We start from the raw sequence: 8,976 nt of genomic DNA, 5'->3' as shown, positions 1-8,976 counted from the left end.
TAGTGGTAAGGGCATATATTAACAAATTAGAAAAGTTGCAAGTAAACAACTTAATGCTTTACCTTAAGGCCTTGGAGAAAGAAAAGAAGGCAAACCAAAAAAATCAGTACATGGGAAGAATAATAAAAATTAGGGCAGAAATTCATGAAATTGAAACCAAAAAGACAACACAAAAAAAATCAATGAAACAAAGAATTGGTTCTTTGAATGGATAAACAAGATTGAGAAACCCCTGCCAAATCTGACCAAATAAAAGAGAGAAGAGACACAAATTAAAACTATAGATGAAAAAGGCACCATTACAACAGATACCAAAGAAATTCAGAAAATTGTAAGGACATACTTTAAGAACATATGCTCCACTAAGTTTGAAAATCAGAAAGAAATGTATGATTTCCCTGACATATATGACCTACCAAAATTGAATTAAATTGTGATTAACCACTTAAATAGATCTATAACAAGTATAGAAATCTAAGCTTAAGGAGTGTCCTGTTCTTCAAAATCTGCATTATTCCCCTCTGGATTAACAAATTGGCACCCTACTTGGTACTGGGGAGTATAAGAAATGCAAAAGAGGGTCACTGACTTTGCAACATGGTCTTATGTTTTGGAAATGGCCATAGGCAGCGTGAAGCAGGTTTGCTGGATGCCTGCATGGCAACCGCATGGGGCCATGAGGATAAACCGTGGATTATAGTGGAGTCACAGTGGAGATGCCAGGACCATAAGACGGCTGCTAATGAAAGCTGCCAGCCTGATGAAGTTTTCTAGGACTGTGAGTAGCCTAGCTGGAGGGGCAGAATTGGAACTCCAGAGAATTGTTGCTGGTTAGAATTATTGGACTTAGAGATTTGTCATTGACTAGAGTTGGACTTAGAGCTACAGATTTTGATGTTTGCCCTGGTTGTTTTAAATCTTGTATTGGCTGAATATTTCTTTGCTATGCCAAATGCCATCTTTTGCAGTGTGAAAGTTTATTCTGTGCCATTATGGGTTTTGGGGGATTTTTTTGGTATTATGGCTCAGTTAAAAGACCTTGGATTATGGGGATGTTTGAACATCATTGTGATTGATAAAAAGTATGGGGACTTTGTTTTTTTTTTTTTTTGAGGTAGGGTTTTACTCTAGCTCAGGCTCTCCTGGAATTAACTATGTAGTCTCATGGTGGCCTTGAACTCATGGCATCATGGCAATCCTCCTGCCTCTGTCTCCCGAGTGCTGGGATTAAAGGCATACACCACCATGCCCAACTAAAAGTATGGGGACTTTTAAAAGTTGGACTGAATGTATTACATTTTAAATCATATATGGATATCAGTTTATGGGGGCTGGGACAGAATGTGAATATAGATATGAAAATTCTCAAGAAAATATTGGCAATCAGAATACAAGAATATATCAGAAAGATCATTGACCCTGACCAAGTAGGCTTTATCCCAGAGATGCAGGGATGGTTCAACATATGCAAAACTATAAATGTAATACACTATATAAATGGACTGAAGGACAAAAATCACATGATCATCTCATTATATGCAGAAAAAATATTTGACAAAATTCAACATCTTTTCATGATAAAGGTCCTATAGAAACTGGGAATAGAGGAACATATCTCAACATTATAAAGTCTATTTATGACAAGCCTACAGCCAAATAATACTAAATGGAGAAAAACTTGAAGCTTTTCCATTAAAATCAGGTAAAGACAAGGGACCCCACTCTCTCCACTTTTATTTAATAAAGAACTAGAAGTCTTAGCCTTAGCAATAAGACAAGAGACACTCATAAAAGTGATACAAATTGGAAGGGAAAAGATAAAATTATAATTACTTGCAGATGATATTCTTTACATAAAGGACCCTAAAGATGCTACCAGCAAATTGTTAGAGCTGATACACACTTATAGCAATGCAGCAGGATACAAAATAAACACAAATAAATCATTAGCCTTCCTATATGCTAACAACAAACATGCTGAGGATGAAATCCAGGAATCACTCCCATTCAAAGTTGCATCAAAAAAAGTACCTTGGAATAAACCTAGCCAAGGAAGTGAAGGATCTCTACAATGTAAACTTTAAAACAGTCAAGAGAGAAATTGCAGAAGATAATAGGAAATTGAAAGACATCCCATGTTCTTGGATTGCAAGAACCAATATTGTGAAAGTGTCAATCTTATCAAAAGCATTCTACACATTTAATGCATCCCTGTCAAAATTCCAATGGCATTCTTCACAGAAATAGAAAAAATAATCATAAAATTCATTTGGAAGCACAAAAATCCTCAAATATCTAATACTATTCTGAGCAACAAAAATAAGGCTGGTAATATCACCATATGTGATTTTAACCTATATTACATAGCCATAGTAACAAAAACAGCATGGCACTGGCACAAAAGCAGTCATTTATATCAGTAAACAGAACAGAGGACCCAGATGTACATCCAGGCAGCTACAACACCTGATCTTCAATAAAAATGCCAAAAATACTCATTGGAGTAAAGATAGCCTCTTCAACAAATAGTGCTGAGAAAACTGGATATGTATATGTAGGAAGTTGAAAATAGATCCTTATCTCTCTCCATACACAAGAATTAAGTCCAAATCAATCAAAGACTTTAGTATCAGACCCAAAATTCTGAAACTGCTAGAGAAAAAAGTACAGTAAACCTTTAACATATTGACATAGGCAACAAATTTTGAATATAAGCAAAGGACATTGTGAATAGTGCAAAGAGGCAACCTACAAAATGGGGGAAAAAAAAATCTTTGCCAGATATACAGCTGACAGAGGATTAATATCCAGGATATACAAAGAACTCAAAAAACTAAATAATAAGTCAAACAAGCCAATTAAAAATAGGCTGTGGAACTAAATAGAGAGTTATCAAAAGAAGAAATACAGATGGCATATAGACATCTAAAAAATTTCTACATCTTTAGCCATCAGGGAAATACAATTTAAAACTACATTGAGATTCCATCTCACTCCTGTCAGAATGGTTCCCATCAAGAAAACAAATGACAATAAATGCTGGCAAGGAGTAGGAAAAACAGGAACCCTTATATACTGGTGGGAATGCCATCTAGTCCAGCCATTGTGGAAATCAGTGTGGAGGTTGCTAGGACAGATAAAAGTAGATTTACCACATGATCCATCTATACCACTCCTAGACATATATCTAAGTACTCATCATACTACATTAGAGACACTTGCTCAGCCATGTTTACTGCCACTTTATGCACAATACCTAGAAAATGGAACCAACTTAGATGTCCCTCAACTGATGAGTGGATAATGAAGATGTGGTACATTTATTCAATGGAGTTCTATTCAATGGAAGAGAAATATGAAATTTGCAAGGAAATGGATTGATGTGGAAAAGATCACACTTAGTGAGATCATCCAGTCCCAGAAAGCCAAATGTCACATGTTCTCTCTCATATGTGGATCCTAGATACAAATGTTTGGATTTGTATGTGAGTTGGAATAAAACTCAATAGCAGAGGCCAGTAAGCTAGAAAGGAGATATAAAGAGAATAGGAAGGAAGGAAAGAGAGAGGACTTAAGAGGATGGTAGTGTGTGTGTGTGTGTGTGTGTGTGTGTGTGTGTGTGTGTAGAAGAAGAGATTACTGGGGGTAGAAAGGTGGGAGTATGGCTAATCACAATCTAAGAGGGTATGAATAAGTCATATTGAACCTTTTTTTGGCCAATGACACACACAGAAGCCAAAGATTGTTACTAGAAAAATTTTCAGTGCCAGGGATGGTATACCTTCCAGTGAGTTGTTGGCTAGGGAGCTCCCTGATGCCTCCCAAAATATTATAAACCATTTCCAAGGCTCTTGGTTTCCCACTAGGAGTAGTTGGAAAGACCCTGTTACTGAAGACTCCATATACTTGGGCTGAAAGGTCACTGAGAAATCCTGCTGGAACTGAGCTGAAAACACCTCCATGTAGATCAGCTGACAGAAAGCTGGAAAAAGCTATGCTGCATGCAGTTCCATGGGAGAGAGAGGAGCTACCAGTGGAGATAAACAACAGTGAACACTGTAAGCCTTAAGTTTGGCCAGCCAGGCCAAATGAGCCAATGGGTGCAATGGGGCATGTCTGTTATGGGGAAAACTGACTGCTGTCTAATTGTACTTGAAGTCCACTCTATGGGAGGGAATAAATGCTTGATACTGAAAATCTACAACAGGGGAAGTCATAAACCCTAGAGGTGTAACGTCTGCTGGTTTCTGGCTAAATGTATACACTATGCTCACCAAACTGCCCTGTAAACACTTGTGTTAATGTTCATGCCTATATACTAATGCTACTATTACTTTTGGTTAGAGAAGCTTCTCTTTTCAGATGGTGTTGACCTTGGAATGACTCAGAAGGCACCATAGTGCTGAGAAGAAGTGACAGAGGAGTATTCAGCATTGAAACATCTCTATCACACCTTCCAAGGCTCAGTGTCCATTGTGGAAGAGGTGGTGGAAAGAATGTAAGAGTGAACAGAAGGTTAGGGCTTTTTACAAGGCACTCCTCCAGACACAAAATGGCCTGGATATCCATGACCTTGAAGTGTCTAACACTACCTGCACAAGGCCATCATAATAGGAGGAAAAGATGATGACATTAAAATAAAAGAATGACTGGTTTGGAGAGATGGCTTAGTGATTAATGTGCTTTCTTCTAAAGCCTAAGGACCCATGTTTGATTCTCCAGATCCCACACAAGCCAGATGCACAAATGTGAGGCAAGCAAAAGGTCACACATCCCCACTAGGCAGCACAAGTGTCTGGAGTTGGATTTCAGTGGCTGAGGCCCTGGCACACCAATTTTTTCTCTCTCTTCTTCTGGCTCTATCTCTCTCTCTCTTGTTCTCTCTAAAAATAATTAAAAAAATGAAAGAAAGACTAATTGAGAAGATGAGGGTGTATTATGGAGAGTGGGGTTGCAAAGGGCAAAGTGGTGGTGGTGGGGGGAGGGAATTACCATGGCTTTATGCCTATAATTATGGAAGCTGTCAAAAAAAATTTTTTTAAAGAAGGTGGGAAAAACTTAACCTTCTTAAAAGCATGGGGTCTGGCTGTAATTCCTAGGTACAGAGTTGTGTCCCCCACCCACAACGTGGTATTGACTATGGATATCCATGAGGTCCTCAAACTATCCAGGCCATTGTGTAAACATGTGAATACCTTCCAGAGCTAAAAGGTAAGACCCCGTTGCTAATGATACCACAAGCCATGGTCATAGGACAAGGGATTACTCTGCTGGAACTGAAAGGGAATCTAACTTTCTCCTGGCTAGCCTCTGGAAGGAAACAGGCACTGACAGTATTAATAAGCAGGGGACCCTGAAGATTACAAAATCAACAATATAGACCAGAAGTAAACCCATGTGCAATAGTGACACATAGCATCTGTGGGTAACCAACTGTTCTCTGACTAGACATGAGGTCTGCTCAGTAGGAAAGAACACACACCTGGTACTGGAAACCAAGCCACATTCCCATAATCAGGAAATTCACACTTCAGAGAGAAGCTCCCACTATTCTCTGGAGAAGTAGTGTGAGATTGTACATTAAAAATCTCTCACATAATTTTTTACACCCCCTTTAGCCCAAGCTGCTCTCACTCTTGGTTGGAGAATCTGCTTTCTTTTACAGATGGAAGAGGATATGGAGGAGAGTGAAGATCCATCAATAAGACAAGACGATAACTGACTTCCCACTGTTGCAGTCAGGTTTGCATTGCTGGCAGAAACCACCCGACCAAAAGCAGCTTGTGGGAAAAGGGGTTTACTGTGGCTTACAGACTCGAGGGGAAGGTCCATGGTGGCAGGAGGAAATGAGCAGAGATTGGACATCACCTCATGGCCAGCATATAATGGACAATAGTCACAAAAAAGTGTATTGTCCCCAACAATACACTGCTTCTAGGAGGTTTAAATTTTAAAATTGGCACTTGCTCAGGATCTGGAATTCAGAACATGTAAGTTTATGGGGGACACCTGAATCAAACCACCATATTCCACTCCTGGCCTCCATAAACTGATAACCATACGTGATATAAAATACAATGCATTCAGTCAAACTTTAGAAGTTCCCATAGTTTTGTCAATTTTAATGATGTTCATATATCCCTGTAGTCCAAGATCTTTTAACTGAGCCATAATACAAAAAACAAAACAAACAAAACAAATCTCCCCAAAACCCATAATAGCACAGAATAAACATTCACACTGCAAAAGATGGTATTGGGCATAGCAAAGAAATATTCAACCAATATAAGATTTAAACAGGGCAAACATCAAACTCTGTAGCTCCAAGTCTAACAACTCTAGTCAGTGACAAATCTTCAAGTCTTTTGATTCTCACAAACAACAATCTCTGGAGTTCCAATTCCACCCCTCCTGCTAGGCTACTCACAGTCTAGAAAATGTCATCTGGTGTGGCAGCTCTCTTTGCAGCCATATCATAGTCCTAGCATCTTAGCTGGGTCTCTTCTGCAACCCATGGTGCTTTCTCATGGCTCCGTTTGGGTCTCCACATAGGTAATCCAACAAGTCGACTTCACACTGCCCATGGCCATTTCCAAAATACAAAACCATATTGCAAATTCAATGAGCCTCTCTTTCCTGTACTTGTTATGCTCCATAATACCAGGTGGGCTGCCAACTTGTTACACAGGGTGGACTAAAGCTGACTTTGAAGAATGGGACATTGCTTCAGCATTCAGGCTTCTTCCAAAGTGTCAGCATTCTGCCTGTTGTCCCAGTGCAGGTCAGCTGGCACAATCTCAATGTTTGTAATCTCTCAAATAATTGCAGCTGAAGGGGCAGCGGTTTTGGCCCAAAGTTTTCATTTTTTCTGTGCCATATCTCTCTGTATGCAACAGTCCATTATTATGCAATGCAACCTTGCACAAGTTATTAGGACGTGGACATAACAGCAAGCCTCTCATACAAACTGCTTGCAGCCCAGTCCAGACAAAGCTTTTTCTCACCCTCACAAGCCAAACCTCACAGTCTATAGTTCTTACTGCATTCAGGTCTTTCAACTCTGACCAGAATAGTCTATCAAGCTGTACTCACAGCACTGCAAGTCATCTCTTAGGCCAAGGTTTCAAATCTTTCCACATTCCTCTCAAAAATTAAATCCAAAAAGACAAAAGTTTGTCAGAATAAGGATTTATTTTGTCTTACACACTTGAGGGGAAGCTCCATGATGGCAGGGGAAAATGATGGTATGTCCACAGAGTGGACATCACCTCCTGGCCAATATTAGATGGACAATAGCAACAATAGAGTGTGCCAAACACTGGCAAGAGGAAGCTGGCTATAACACCCATAAGCCCATCCCCAATAATACACTGCCTCTAGGAGGTTTCAATTCTCAAATTGCCACCAGCTGAGGACATAGAATTCCAAACACTTAAGTTTTGGGGGGACCCATGAATCAAACTACCACACCCACCATGAGACTTGCCATCTTCAACATTGGCCAGGGCCCAGGCTATTTTGCAGTGGAAATGGTGCCATGAACACTGCTCTTACTGCTAGCCTGAAAACCAGTTCCAAGTTGATGGTGATCAAGCAAAACCTACCAAAGCAGAAATGCAGAGGTTATAAGGAATTCAACATCAAAGTTGACAGGCCTGACATGTTTCGGAGAACACTGTGGAAGTGGGGGCAAAAAGAATGTAAGAGCCACGGGGGAGGGAAAGAGGGGGGGGGGTTCCCTAAGGCATGGTCCCCTCACTGTACCATTGGGACTGATTGAGGTCTTCATGACCTCACAGTTAATCCCATAACCACATAGGAGAGGGCCCCATGGACACAGGAGCAGGGGAGAGGGAATAATGTGTATAATCTGTTAAAAAAATAAAAAAAATAATGTGGCCAAATTTCTGCTTTCTATGAACATAAAATAGCAATTTTATTATGTTTTATGAACCCACCTTACCACCAACACTATTAAATAAGCTCCTGTATTTTCTTAACAAAGTATTTTTTATGTTTCACAATTAAATATTTTCTTCATGTAGAGTTTATCTTTGTAATCTAGGCAATAATAGTTTCCTTGTGGGAAGTCAATTGCTCCAGCCTCACACACTCATAATTGATCATTGTCTATTCAATTAAGTTCAATTCCAGCTTGACACTTTTCTGGTATATTTCATCACATACTTTTATCTCTCACCACACCCTTCCATAATAGCCTTATCTTCTTGTTAAGCCAATCAACTTACTGTATTTATTCTTCTTGAAATATGCTAAAAATACGTTTTTGCTTTCTCCACATGTCAATTCCCTTAAGATATTGCAAGGCTCTTGTGCAAATTGTTTTTGAACAATTCATTTTTTTTCATTTTCCATACTTTTTGATCAAATAGATTTTCAATTGTAATTTGAATTTCACTGAGGCCAGATAGATAGAGACTTCTATCTAGTACAAGCTATGAATCCATGCATTTTGGAACCTTCAAGACACTTCCAATACTTAGGAACCACAGACATCGTTTCTCCCCTCATTTACAGGGCCATCTTTGGCTCTCTGGGGTTGGTGCTAACAGACATCAAGGTTTATCAGTATCAATCGTCATCTGCAGGTGTGGCCTGGAGTTGTCCTTTTGGGTTAGGTGCCAGGAGTTAGCCCCTCCTTGACCCAGATCGAAGGTGAGGCCATGCACCTGCAAGGTGTTCACTGTGCCTTCTCTCTTCACTTCTCCAGGTGTCTGTCCCAAACTGCAAGTTGGGCCAACTGCTTTGAAAGTTCACTCTGGTCCTCACATGGAATGCGGGAGTGTCAAGCTGTCAGCATTCTTAGTGACAGCAAAGTTCTCAGGAAACTTCTAGAATCTCACCAGTGTACCAGCTGCCTGGTTACCACACTGAGCCAGGGGTCCAAAACTCACCCTCCAGACCTGAGCCTACTGACTGCCTCGCATTCCAGTCCTCGCTGGGGGAGCGCGGGCG

The sequence above is a fragment of the Jaculus jaculus genome, chromosome 2 (assembly GCF_020740685.1).
Source record: "Jaculus jaculus isolate mJacJac1 chromosome 2, mJacJac1.mat.Y.cur, whole genome shotgun sequence".
NCBI classification, from domain to species: Eukaryota; Metazoa; Chordata; class Mammalia; order Rodentia; family Dipodidae; genus Jaculus; species Jaculus jaculus.
The sequence above is the reverse complement of the archived record's forward strand: the minus strand, read 5'-3'. Positions refer to the sequence as shown.